The following is a 15,225-nucleotide window of genomic DNA, read 5'->3' as shown; positions in this document are numbered from 1 at the left end:
CTCCGGAGCCGACTAGCCCACTCTGTTCCTTTACTTCAGTTGTTTTTGGACTAAGACAATTTTTACTTTTATTAAATATTTTTGTTTCTTCCACTCCCTTTGTCGTGTTGTTTCTCTGAGTGCTGGGTTGAACCATAGCCTAACAACTTGACTTGGTTAACACACCTTTCACTTAAAGCACAAAGGTAAGGCTAGTCTGTCAAGGTGTCTGTAGGATAAACTATTTTTTAAAACAAAACCAGCATTGTAAAACGGCAGCAAATTTAACAATGCTCAGAATTGGATTCAGTTGCATGGCAAGGTAGTTTTCCATGGTGTATTTGAGTCTTTCCATTTAATTAAACCGCCATAGAAAACGTAGATTGACCGGGGTTAGAGGAAGCAACAGATCTGGAGATGAAAATGACGAGGGTTTCAAGTTGATTTTGATGGGTCCGAGGCGGCCCGGGAACAAAAATGGTAGCACCCTCCCGACCCAACGCTGAAATATGGAAGAGATACAACCAGGAGGGGCGTGGCCTAAACTAGTAAGGGTCACAGCAAACTAACGCTCTTATTTAAATCAACACTGTTAAGGACAAGCATATTATTAATAATAATATGCCATTTAGCAGACGCTTTTATCCAAAGCGACTTACAGTCATGCGTGCATACATTTTTACGTATGGGTGGTCCCGGGGATCAAACCATGCTCTACCAATTGAGCTACAGAGGACCATTAAGGTTAGAATATTGCAGAGAACAATCTAATTATTAATGTTGTAGAAAATGGTCTTTGTCCTCCGTCAAACACAAAGAACTTTCAGAGTTTTTTGTAGAATTAAGATAGACTTTATTACAATCAATATGGCCGAGGTGGTCTGCAGAGCATCTAACTTTCCACCTCTCAGCTCTCAGTTTACACAGTCAATTTACATACATTTTAGCTTAATCCCTCCCTCTTTAGTTCCTCCACCACTGTCTCCAGTTTTCACCTCTTGACCGCTCCGCCCACTTCCTTAATGGCGGTATCTGACTTCCCTCCCTTCTAGTTCCGTGTCTGGAAACAATAGTGGTGGGACCAAGCCCTGTCATGGAAAAATAACAGAGCCATTTCCTGGCTCCGTTCTGACCCCCTAATTGATTCCCAAACCTATCAATCGATACTTAAAACATGGCAGGTCCATAATCAATTTTCTCAAACATACACAAGCCTCCTCCCTCTGTACCACCCAGTCCAAACGCCCCCCGTCATGCTGTGATTAACCAGGTTTAGTCTGAACTCTGTTCAACCACTGGCTCTGTTCCAGGACTATGCCTAAGGAGAGAGGCGAAGGGCAGCAGTCTGGTTTCAGTCACTGATAAGGCAGGACAGCCGTGGATTAGAGAGGAGCGAGGAATTAGACCCGAAGACAGGTCAGATGAAAAGAGAAGTTGGAAGTTTACAGACACTTCCAGGTGGGAGTCATTAAAACTGGTTGAGGTATGAAGAGAGATGTCTATGTTATACTGTGTATATTTACTACTGTATGAGTTCTGTTGGTGTACTCTACCTGTATGTACTGGTATCTCAAACGGCATCCTATCCCCATAGAGCTCTGGTCAAAAGTAGTGCACTATATAGGGAAGAGGGAGCCATTTGAGACACACTTTATGTGTGTGTGTGTGTGTGTGTGTGTGTGTGTACAGTTGAAGTCGGAAGTTTACATACACTTAGGTTGGAGTCATTAAAACTTGTTTTTCAACCACTCCACAAATGTCTTGTTAACAAACTATAGTTTTGGCAAGTCGGTTAGGACATCTACTTTGTGCATGACACAAGTAATTTTTCCAACAATTGTTTACAGACAGATTATTTGACTTATAATTCAATGTATCACAATTCCAGTGGGTCAGAAGTTTACATATACTAAGTTGACTGTGCCTTTAAACAGCTTGGAAAATTCCAGAAAATTATGTCATGGCTTTAGAAGCTTCTGATAGGCTATTTGACATACTTTGAGTCAATTGGAGGTGTACCTGTGGATGTATTTCAAGGCCTACCTTCAAACTCAGTGCCTCTTTGCTTGACATCATGGGAAAATCAAAAGAAATCAGCCAAGACCTCAGAAAAAAATTTGTAGACCTCCACAAGTCTGGTTCATCCTTGGGAGCAATTTCCAAACGCTTGAAGGTACCACGTTCATCTGTACAAACAATAGTACACAAGTATAAACACCATGGGACCACGCAGCCGTCATACCTGTCACGATCGTCTGACGAATGAGTAGACCAAAGCGCAGCGCGTTGAGCGAACATGACTTTATTTAATTAAAGCCTGGAACAAAAACAACAAATAAAGAACGATTCGTGAAGTCCTCTGTAACACTGACAGAACATGGAACAAAAACCCACAAACACAAGGTGAAAACACACAGTTTAAATATGGCTCCCAATCAGAGCTAACGAGCCAACAGCTGACACTCGTTACCTCTGATTGGGAGTCACTCAATACAAACAAGGAAAAACAACCACATAGACAACCCAACCAAACAGAACACAACGAAACGAACACACCCTGGCTCAACATACAAAGTCCCGGAGCCAGAGCGTGACAGTACCCCCCCCTAAAGGCGCGGACTGCGACCCAAAAGGGGAGGGCTGGGTGGATATTACTCCTCGGAGGCGGCTCCGGATCCGGGCTTGACCACCACCCTTCCACAATCCCCCCGTAGCGTCCCCGGTCCGGTCTGACTCCGCTGGCTGGATCTGGACCGGACATAGATGGAGCGGATTGCTCAAACTCCGTAGTGGAGTAGCTGACCTGATCAGGCACCGGACTGACGACGCGCGCCCCTGGCTTGGTGCGTGGAACAGGAACGGGCCTCACCGGACTGACGACTCCATTCCCTGGCTTGGTGCGAGTAGCAGGAACGGGCTGGACCAGGCTGACGACTCGCATCCCTGGTTTGGTGCGAGTAGCAGGAACGGGCTGGACCAGGCAGACGACTCGCACCCCTGGCTTGGTGCGAGTAGCAGGAACGGGTTGGACCAGGCTGGCGACTCGCACCCCTGGTTTGGTGCGAGTAGCAGGAACGGGTTGGACCAGGCTGGCGACTCGCACCCCTGGTTTGGTGCGAGTGGCAGGAACAGGCCGGGTCTGGCTGGCGACGCACACCGTAGGCTTTGTGCGTGGAGCAGGGACAGGCCGGGCTGGGCTGGCGACGCACCCCGTAGGCTTGGTGCGTGGAGCAGGAACAGGCCGGGCTGGGCTGGCGACGCACACCGTAGGCTTTGTGCGTGGAGCAGGGACAGGCCGGGCTGGGCTGGCGACGCACACCGTAGGCTTTGTGCGTGGAGCAGGAACAGGCCGGGCTGGGCTGGCGACGCACACCGTAGGCTTTGTGCGTGGAGCAGGAACAGGCCGGGCTGGGCTGGCGACGCACACCGTAGGCTTTGTGCGTGGAGCAGGGACAGGCCGGGCTGGGCTGGCGACGCACACCGTAGGCTTTGTGCGTGGAGCAGGAACAGGCCGGGCTGGGCTGGCGACGCACACCGTAGGCTTTGTGCGTGGAGCAGGAACAGGCCGGGCTGGGCTGGCGACGCACACCGTAGGCTTTGTGCGTGGAGCAGGAACAGGCCGGGCTGGGCTGGCGACGCACACCGTAGCCTTTGTGCGTGGAGCAGGAACAGGCCGGGCTGGGCTGGCGACGCACACCGTAGGCTTTGTGCGTGGAGCAGGAACAGGCCGGGCTGGGCTGGCGACGCACACCGTAGGCTTTGTGCGTGGAGCAGGGACAGGCCGGGCTGGGCTGGCGACGCACCCCGTAGGCTTGGTGCGTGGAGCAGGAACAAGCCGGGCTGGGCTGGCGACGCACACCGTAGGCTTTGTGCGTGGAGCAGGAACAGGCCGGGCTGGGCTGGCGACGCACCCCGTAGGCTTTGTGCGTGGAGCAGGAACAGGCCGGGCTGGGCTGGCGACGCACACCGTAGGCTTTGTGCGAGATGCAGGAACAGGCCGGACCAGGCTGGAGACGCGCACCGTCCATTTGGTGCGAGGTGCCGTAACAGGCCGGACCGTACTGGGGACACACACCACTGGCTCTACTCCGGGAACTGGAACGGGCCGGACCGGACTGGTAACACACCCCAGTACCTCTCGCCGTGCCTCTAAACCTCCTTTCCCTACTTTGACCAGTGGCCCCCGTAACCTGGTGGCCTTTTGAATACGCCCCTTCTCTGCCTCTGTCAGCCCCGTCGTCCATGCCCTGTGCCCCCCCCTGAAAAATTATTGGGGGTGCCTCTCGTCCCTCCGACGCTGCTCCCACGTCCAGGCTGCCTGTTCCTGGACACGCTGCTTGGTCGTAGTATGGTGGGTTTTTCTGTCACGATCGTCTGACGAATGAGTAGACCAAAGCGCAGCGCGTTGAGCGAACATGACTTTATTTAATTAAAGCCTGGAACAAAAACAACAAATAAAGAACGATTCGTGAAGTCCTCTGTAACACTGACAGAACATGGAACAAAAACCCACAAACACAAGGTGAAAACACACAGTTTAAATATGGCTCCCAATCAGAGCTAACGAGCCAACAGCTGACACTCGTTACCTCTGATTGGGAGTCACTCAATACAAACAAGGAAAAACAACCACATAGACAACCCAACCAAACAGAACACAACGAAACGAACACACCCTGGCTCAACATACAAAGTCCCGGAGCCAGAGCGTGACAATACCACTCAGGAAGGAGACGCGTTCTGTCTCCTAGAGATGAACATACTTTGGTGCGAAAAGTGCAAATCAATCCCAGAACAACAGCAAAGGACCTTGTGAAGATGCTGGAGGAAACAGGTACAAAAGTATCTATATCCACAGTAAAACGAGTCCTATATCGACATAACCTTAAAGGCCGCTCAGCAAGGAAGAAGCCACTGCTCCAAAACCGCCATAAAAAGCCAGACTACGGTTTGCAACTGCACATGGGGACAAAGATCGTACGTTTTGGAGAAATGTCCTCTGGTCTGATGAAACAAAAATAGAACTGTTTGGCCATAATAACCATTGTTATGTTTGGAGGAAAAAGGGGGTCTTGCAAGCTGGGTCCTACAGTAGGACTATGTTATTGTTAGGTGAAGTTATGGGTTCTACAGTAGGTCTATGTTGTTGTTAGGTGAAGTTATGGGTCCTAGAGTAGGTGTCAGTCTGGTACCGATGTGGATGTGATGAGGAGTCAGGCGCAGGACACAGAGGTTAGTCCAACAAACTTTACTATAGTAAAGTGATCAATAATAGTACACGACCTCGAAAACACAGAGGCGAGAACAGTACGCAACATGCGTAAAACAAAACATGTAGAGCGCAAAACATGCAGCTCAACCGACACGCGGACAACAACACACAATATAACTAACACAAAACAAGGAACTTATAGGACACGTAATTAGGACACAAACAGACACAGGTGTACCAGACAGACCAAAGCAATCAACACACGAAACATACAACGGTGGCAGCTAGTATTCCGGGGACGGCGAACGCCGAAGCCTGCCCGAACCAGGAGGAGGAGCAGCCTCGGCCGAAACCGTGACAATATCCACAGTAAAATGAGTCCTATATCGACATAACCTGAAAGGCCGCTCAGCAAGGAATAAGCCACTGCTCCAAAACCTCCATAAAAAAGCCAGACTACGGTTTGCAACTGCACATGGGGACAAAGATCGTACTTTTTGGAGAAATGTCCTCTGGTCTGATGAAACAAAAATAGAACTGTTTGGCCATAATAACCATCGTTATGTTTGGAGGAAAAAGGGGGTCTTGCAAGCCGAAGAACACCATCCCAACCGTGAAGCACGGTGGTGGCAGCATCATGTTGTGGGGGTGCTTTGCTGCAGGAGGGACTGGTGCACTTCACAAAATAGATGGCATCATGAGGAAGGAAAAGTATGTGGATATATTGAAGCAACATCTCAAGACAGCAGTCAGGGAGTTAAAGCTTGGTCGCAAATGGGTTTTCCAAATGGACAATGACCCCAAGCATACTTCCAAAGTTGTGGCAAAATGGTTTAAGGACAACAAAGTCAAGGTATTGGAGTGGCCATCACAAAGCCCTGACCTCAATCCTATAGAACATTTGTGGGCAGAACTGAAAAAGTGTGCGAGCAAGGAGGCCTACGAACCTGACTCCGTTACACCAGCTCTGTCAGGAGGAATGGGCCAAAGTTCAACCAACTTATTGTGGGAAGCTTGTGGAAGGCTACCCAAAACGTTTGACCCAAGTTAAACAATTTAAAGGCAATGCTACCAAATACTAATTGAGTGTATGTAAGCTTCTGACTCACTGGGAATGTTATGAAAGAAATAAAACCTGAAATAAATCCTTCTCTCTACTTTTATTCTGACATTTCACATTCTTAAAATAAAGTGGTGATCCTAACTGACCTAAGACAGGGAATTTTTACTAGGATTAAATGTCAGGAATTGTGAAACTGAGTTTAAATGTCTTTGGCTAAGGTGTATGTAAACTTCCGACTTTAACTGTATACCAGGCAGGGCAGTAACTACACCAGTGAGAGGAACCAATTAAGTTCTTGCCTAGCAACAGAGATGTACCCATGTTTAACTCTGTCTCTGTGTTCGTCATGTTGTGATTAACATTTACATTTTCGTCATTTAGCAGACGCTCTTATCCAGAGCGACTTACAAATTGGTGCATTCACCTTATGATAGCCAGTGGGACAACCACTTTACAATATATAATTTTTTTTTTAAAATAACATCTCTTTTTTTTAGCTCCGTGTTGGTCATGTTGTGATTAACTATGTTTATCTGTAGTCTGAGTCTGAAGAGATGTAACTACTGTATAGTCCACTGAATAATTCCCATCTTATCCCCCCTCTGGGACTTTATTGGTCCCACATCTTTACAAATGGATATAGTGACTAATATATGAATACAGGGATATGTAGTGACTAACATAAGAACAACCATGTTTACGATATAAAGCACTAAGGTTATACTTTCAAACATTACCAATTCCAAAGGTAACAACATAAATGTTTCTACTCAAAATAAAATATAAGTGTCAGTATCCTAACACATAAAAAATACACAACAATAATGCAGCTCTGTTTCAACCATAATATCTATTTAAGACAGTTATCTTGCAATTGTATAAGCAATACATGAACTAGTGGATTATTTCCAATATTATTTCTTATAATATAATTTATTAATGTTTACAAGGTCTAGTAATGCTTCCACTCCATTTCAGACACTTCCCTAACAACCGACTTCTGAATCTAAGCAGAACCTGTTTACTTCCCTAACAACCGTGATCCTCTGTAGCTCAGCTGGTAGAGCACGGCGCTTGTAACGTCAAGATAGTGGGTTCGATTCCCGGGACCACCCAAACACAAAAATGTATGCACGCATGACTGTAAGTCGCTTTGGATAAAAGCGTCTGCTAAATGGCATATTATTATTATAACCGACTTCTGAATCTAAGCAGAACCTGTTTACTTCCCTAACAACCGACTTCTGAATCTAAGCAGAACCTGTTTACATCCCTAACAACCGACTTCTGAATCTAAGCAGAACCTGTTCACTTCCCTAACAACCGACGTCTGAATCTAAGCAGAACCTGTTTACTTCCCTAACAACCGACTTCTGAATCTAAGCAGAACCTGTTTACTTCCCTAACAACCGACTTCTGAATCTAAGCAGAACCTGTTCACTTCCCTAACAACTGACTTCTGAATCTAAGCAGAACCTGTTTACTTCCCTAACAACCGACTTCTGAATCTAAGCAGAACCTGTTTACTTCCCTAACAACCGACTTCTGAATCTAAGCAGAACCTGTTCACTTCCCTAACAACCGACTTCTGAATCTAAGCAGAACCTGTTTACTTCCCTAACAACGGCTTCTGAATCTAAGCAGAACCTGTTCACTTCCCTAACAACCGACTTCTGAATCTAAGCAGAACCTGTTTACTTCCCTAACAACGGCTTCTGACTCTAAGCAGAACCTATTTACTTCCCTAACAACCGACTTCTGAATCTAAGCAGAACCTGTTCACTTACCTAACAACCGACTTCTGAATCTAAGCAGAACCTGTTTACTTCCCTAACAACCGACTTCTGAATCTAAGCAGAACCTGTTTACTTCCCTAACAACCGACTTCTGAATCTAAGCAGAACCTGTTCACTTACCTAACAACCGACTTCTGAATCTAAGCAGAACCTGTTCACTTCCCTAACAACCGACTTCTGAATCTAAGCAGAACCTGTTTACTTCCCTAACAACCGACTTCTGAATCTAAGCAGAACCTGTTTACTTCCCTAACAACCGACTTCTGAATCTAAGCAGAACCTGTTCACTTCCCTAACAACCGATTTCTGAATCTAAGCAGAACCTGTTTACTTCCCTAACAACCAACTTCTGAATCTAAGCAGAACCTTGTTTAGGGGATTAAGAGACATGTCTGTGGACACTCGTAACCGGAAAAAACCCTTTGTAACATACATCTACTACATAGGTTAAGACATGAGAGAGGCGTAGTCAATCTTTTTTAGGATTCCTGGTTTTCCTCAGGCGTCCCCCATATGGGACTCCCAGTTCCAACACCAAAATCCATTTAAAATGTTACCTCACCTAGTTCCCTTAACTAATGCTTCGTCTATGTTTGCTTATTATCCCATTTCTGACCTCATTCTAGAGTCATTATCAACACAAAAGTAATATGGAACAGGATATATAAGTCTGGGAGGATGAATATCTCCAAGTCCAGGTTTCTCCAGCTGTTGCTGGTCCTTGTAGTCATGACAAGCCCCTCCTCCTCCTCCTCCTCCTGCCACCACCCTATAAAAGACATTCTGGGTTTCCGTAAGGGCAGTCAAGTGGTCCTCCTTTGACGTTGCACGGCTTCCCATTAGAATTCGTATAGTGTCCTGGTTTCCCTGGTAACTGGGATCACCTCTGTCAAGTTCATGTCCCATTCGGGTTCCGGTCCTTATGGTCGTTCTCCTCACAGTCATTTGTTTCACCGTGGTTCTGATCAACTTGGTTTTCAGCAATGGCAACAAACAGCAAAAATACTATTCCCGTTACTACCAGTGCTATGCTTATTATCATTGCCATTTTTAGTGAACATTGCTCCCCGTTTTCCAAATGTCAGGAACCAGCCAATCCCAGGCACACGTGTCCTGCCCAGCTTTATTCTTGACTTCCTGTCTCAATCCTTTAAGCTTGATCATTGCTTCAGAGAATATTCCTCATGGGGCAGTATTATCTGGACTTCCTGTCTCAATCCTTTAAGCTTGATCATTGCCTCAGAGAATATTCCTCCTGGGGGAAGTATTATTAGGACTAAAAGTTTAGCCCTCGCTTCTGAACATAACACAGACTCTGCCTTTTTCTGCTAGGAGCCAATCCAGAGCCTGTCTATTCTGCCAGGTAATCTTACTTGTTCCCTGTATTTGTTCTCCCAGCGTTGACAATGCTGATGTAACCGGTGTGAAATGGCTAGCTAGTTAGCGGTGCGCTCTAGTAGCGTTTCAATCGGTGACGTCACTCTGCAAGGGCCGCGGCCTTTTGTGGAGCGACGGGTAACGGTGTTTCGAGGGTGACTGTTGTCGATGTGTGCAGAGAGTCCCTGGTTCAAGCCCAGGTAGGGAAGAGGAGAGGGACGGAAGCAACACTGTTACACTGTCAGTATAATTTACGAACCTCTGTTGATTGTAATGTATTTAATTGTTCCATTTCACATTTTTATTAAGAGTTATGACTGTGAGACCCATGAGGCGTCACTACAGACCCGGGTTCGATCCCAGGCGGTGTCACAGCCTGCCGTGACTGTGAGACCCATGAGGCGGCGCAAAAAAAATGGGCCTCAAAATTGGCGTCAGGATCTCGTCACGGTATCTTTGGCATTTCAATTGCCATCGGTAAAATGCAATTGAGTCCGTAGCTTATGCCTGCCCATACCATAACCCCACCATGGGGCATTCTGTTGACATCAGCAAACCGCTCACCCACATGACGCCATACACGTGCTCTGCAGTTGTGAGGCCGGTTGGACATACGGCCAAATTCTCTAAAACAACATTGGAGGCGGATTATGGTAGAGAAATTAACATTCAATTCTCTGGCAACAACTCTGGTGGACATTCCTGCAGTCAGCACGCCAATTGCACGCTTCTTCAAAACTCTAGTCATCTGTGGCATTGCATTGTGTGATAAAACTGCATATTTTAAAGTGGCCTTTTATTGTGCCTAGCACAAGGTGCACCTGTGTAATGATCATGCTGTTTAATCAGCTTCTTGATATGCCACAGCTGTGAAGTGGATGGATTATTATGGCAAAGGAGGAGAAATGCTCACTAACAGGGATGTGAACAACATTTGAGATAAATAAGCTTTTTGTGAGTATGGAAAACATTTCTGGGATCTTTTATTTCAGCTCATGAAACATGGGACCAACACATTACGTTGTTGCGTTTAAATGTTTGTTCAGTATAATTTATATAGCACATTTCAGACATGAAATGCAACGCAATTCACAGGAAAAAATGAATAAAAGCTATGAAAATAAAAACGGAAATATTTACTAGACAACAAACAGTGGATAAAAAACTAAAGAATATCAATAAAAGCTGAAAGACTAAAGAGCATCTAAGGAAATAACATTGGTTAAAACAGTAAGAATATGATGCAATATCCAGCACAAAATATAAGCTGGTTTTACTACACTGTTTGTAAACAATATAATTGTGCAACAAAAAAAAAATCAGTTAGTCACATAAATTATTATGATTAGTAAATATTACATGAAATTGAAATATTATGAAATATCAAAACCGAATGTACACCCCCTTTGTCAATATGTATTGGCAATAATTCATTTCCAATAGGGAGGCATGGAATAATTAAAAATGTATATTTTGTCAGGCTGGATGTTTGAGATATGAGTAGGTGATTTGAGTCATGCTTCTTCAGTAGTGGAATAAAGACAATTAGCACTTGAATGTTGTAAAGAAATACTGGAGTGATGTAAGATTGTTAATAAAACAGTTCATAGACGCATGTGTTATCCTGCGTCAATGTGTATAGGCTGCAAGTACGTTGAAATGAAGTTGTTTTCAAGTCGTTGAAACAACGACCTAAAAAATACATATTTTTAACTTTAACTTTCAACCAAAACCAAAACGTAGATTGGACCTCGAGCATAGTCTTCTTTCCAACGTCTTTTCAACTACATTTTGCAAGGGGGGATACTGCCCAATGTCAAAACACAGTTTTAACGTGTCCAAATCAATAACCAATATGCAGAAACAGTTTGTGATAAATGGAAAACCTAAACATAAAATGTACTATCGACACAAACATGTTCCACAATAGTAATCATAATACTTGTATTTATTTAAACAACCACCTTATTAACTGCACAAGCACCAAAAACACTGTTGTTTTGACAAGTGGCAATGAATCACTAATATCGATTAGAGGGGAAAATCAGGTTGTACGTGCTGTTGAAACTAACACAACAAAAAAATACACATGGAAACGGGCGATATCTTTTACTTCACTGGTTAGAGGACAACCTGCAGAAGACAGTCAGCTACATTTTGGAGTGATGCATTTAAATTTAGCGGTCCCCAAAACGAAGAGAAACGCAACACTTATTTGTCATCACTCATATCGATATCACGTTGAAATCAATTGCAGGAGAGGGGGGAGATGAGGTTGCACGTCCTGTTAAAACTAACAGCTCAAAAACCACACGGAATCTGGGAATAATGTGTACATCACTGGTCAGAGGACAATTTGTAGAAAACAGCTAGCTACATTTAGAAGTGTTGCATTTTGATTCAAGTGGGTCGCCAACGTGGTAAGTGTAACACAACTCATTTCAGAGCCTGGATTTTCCCCCTGATGAGGCTAATATCCATATCACGCTTAAATCAATAGAACAGGGGGAAAACGGTTGGGGCGGCGCACAATTGGCCCAGCGTCGTCCAGGTTAGGGGAGGGAATGGCCAGCAGGGATGTAGCTCAGTTGGTAGAGCATGGCGTTTGCAACTCCAGGGTTGTGGGTTCGATTCCCACGGGGGGCCAGTATGAAAAATAAAAAAATTATGTATGCACTCACTAACTGTAAGTCGCTCTGGATAAGAGTGTCTGCTAAATGACTAAAAATGTCAAATGTAAATGGTTCTACATTGTGAAATTCATTAAAATACTCATACAACAATGTTAAAACATTGTGACATTATTTAATTGATATCATGAAACAACTCCTTCATGTATGTACTTTCTGATGTTTATTCAGAGTTATTTTACCAGCGTATCTCTTGCCACATTGATCACAGCTATAAGATTTCTCTCCTGTGTGTGTTCTCTGATGTGACATCAGGATGTTTGGCTGAGTAAACCTCTTCCCACATTGATCACAGCTATAAGGTTTCTCTCCTGTGTGTGTTCTCTGGTGTATAGTCAACTGGCTAGATGTAGTAAAACTCTTCCCACATTGATCACAGCTATAAGGCTTCTCTCTAGTGTGTGTTCTCAAATGTGCCCTCAGGTTGCTTGAATCACTAAAACTCTTCCCACATTGATCACAGCTATAAGGTTTCTCTCTAGTGTGTGTTCTCAAATGTACCATCAGGTAGCTTGATGGAATAAAACTCTTCCCACATTGATCGCAGCTATAAGCTTTCTCTCCTGTGTGTGTTCTCTTGTGTATAGTCAGCTGGCTAGATGTAGTAAAACTCTTCCCACATTGATCACAGCTATAAGGCTTCTCTCCTGTGTGTGTTCTCTGATGTACTATCAGGCAGCTTGAATGAGAAAAACTCTTCCCGCATTGATCACAGCTATAAGGTTTCTCTCCTGTGTGTGTTCTCTGGTGTATTGTCAGATGGCTAGATGTAGTAAAACTCTTCCCACATTGATCACAGCTATAAGGTTTCTCTCCTGTATGGATTCTCATATGTCTTTTAAGGTCTGTAGAAGAGTTGAATATCTTCCCACAGTCAGAGCAGCAGTGAGATTTCTTCCCTGTGGGTTTCCGCTGGTGTTTCTTGAGGTGTTCTGATCTGGAGGGACTCTTCTCTGCCTCCTCAGCTTCATGATGTTGTTGAGGCTCCCCAGAGGATCCACGATAGTCACGTCTCTCTTCTGTGTGAACGACAAAGTCAGACAGATGGTTAAAGGCCCACAACAGCAGAAATACTGTTTATTTGAGGTAAAAGGTGATGCCCAGAGCGTACCCATGAAGCTGTACAACAATTGACATCTGTTAAATTATTTGACAATTGTCTTAAGACAGTCAAGTGAGCAATAATAGTAATATTTTGTCTTGTTTTCACATTAGTAGTAACATCGATGATTGTAGGCTAGAAATATTAATACACACAAAATTTGCGTCAATTGACTCCAAGGGGTTAAACAGGTTAATCTTCACAGACAGATTACCAGGACGCGTACTCAGAGCATGCACTGACCAGCTGGCAAGAGTCTTCACTGACATTTTAAAACGTCTCCCTGACCGTGTCTGTAATACCTACATGTTTCAAGCAGAGGCATTAATATGGAGTTGGTCCCCCCTTTGCTGCTATAACAGCCTCCACTCTTCTAGGAAGGCTTTCCACTAGATGCTGGAACATTGCTGCGGGGACTTGCTTCCATTCAGCCACAAGAGCTTTAGTGAGGTCGGCACTGACGTTGGGAGATTAGGCCTGGCTCGCAGTCGGCCTTCCAATTCATCCCAAAGGTGTTCGATGGGGTTGAAGTCAGGGCTCTGTGTGGATGGCGAGTCCTTGTATTCATAGTGTAGTGAATTCCAGGGGTAGCCCTGAGCTGGACTCAAACCTGGGTCCAGAGACTGTCAAGCCAACACCTTATAACTGTTATACCAAGATGTCTGAACTTCTTGATGAGGTCGCTAGGTTTTGGGTCAAGGTTGCTACAATAGCTTTCTCTATGAATTTGAGAGTGGTTACATTTCTCCAGCCCCCATCCCTCAGCTGTTTACCAAACTAAGTCTAAGGGCAGCCATTTTGTTGCTGTTTAAATCCTAGGTTGCCCCTTTAAAAAAGCCACACATCAATCAATCAACCAATCTGCAGTTCAAACAATAACAAAGATGTCATTCCACCACTGTTTTGGTAATAAGATGGTGGATGGGACTGGAGAAATGTAACTACACTCAAAATCATAGACAGACCTATGGATGCAAGGAATGACCATCAATGACATCAATATTATAGTTTTAACCATGTTGAGGCTATACAGTGTTGGTTCATATTTACACTGTTTCTAAACATTGGAGTAAAAAAAGCTTATTTTAGGTTCTGATGGGGTACGACAGTTGAACTAAGCTCATGAGGCATGTGTTATATTCTTCAAGAATCAATGGATATATATAAATAATTTAAAAGTCCAAATATGGATGTAGCAACTGCAGATTCCCCATTTAACACCACACATCAGTTCAACAACTGCAGAGTTTGTGCCTCTGTTTTTAAGACAGTACTTACTAGTGTTAATCAGGGCCCGGTTTCTCAAAAGCATCTTACTGCTAAGTTCATCATTAGAACCATTGGATGCCTTAAGATGCCTTTGGGAAACCGGAACCAGATATCCAGTTTCCTCCTCTTCTTCCTCCTCCTTTTTCGATGTGACAGTCATCTCCCCCTCCTCCTCTTTCACTCCAAAAACGGGAGCCTCCTCTTCTTTCACTCTAACATCCTCTTCCTCTTTCACTCTGAACACGTCTTCCTCTTTTTTCACTGTAACATCCTCTTCCTCTTTCACTCTGAACGCGTCTTCCTCTTCTTTCACTGTAACATCCTCCTCCTCTTTCACTCTGAACGCGTCTTCCTCTTCTTTCACTGTAACGTCTTCCTCTTCTTCTTTCACGGTAACAGCTTCACCCTCTACTTGTTTTTGTATTGTAACATCCTCCTCTTCCTCCTCCTCTTTCACTAGAGCTTCTTTCTCCGTCCAGCAGACCTCCTCTTCTTTAGCAGGAGGAGAGTAGCTTAGTGACCTCATGGTCGGGGATGTTAGCTAGCTAGGCTAGTGCTAACTTAACCAGCCAGCTAGCTGACCAATAACAACAACACCGTAAATATGAAATTAAATGGGATAACTAACTAGACGACAGAAGTGGGTTTAAAACACAGTATCTAATATACACGAAAGCGTCTAAAGAGCTTTATTGGTTGGGCTATTTTGTCTAGCAAGCTACCGAGGTGTCTGACTA

The sequence above is a fragment of the Coregonus lavaretus genome (genome assembly GCF_964263955.1).
Source record: "Coregonus lavaretus genome assembly, contig: HAP1_SCAFFOLD_135, whole genome shotgun sequence".
Taxonomy (NCBI): Eukaryota; Metazoa; Chordata; class Actinopteri; order Salmoniformes; family Salmonidae; genus Coregonus; species Coregonus lavaretus.
Note: the sequence above shows the minus strand (reverse complement) of the source record.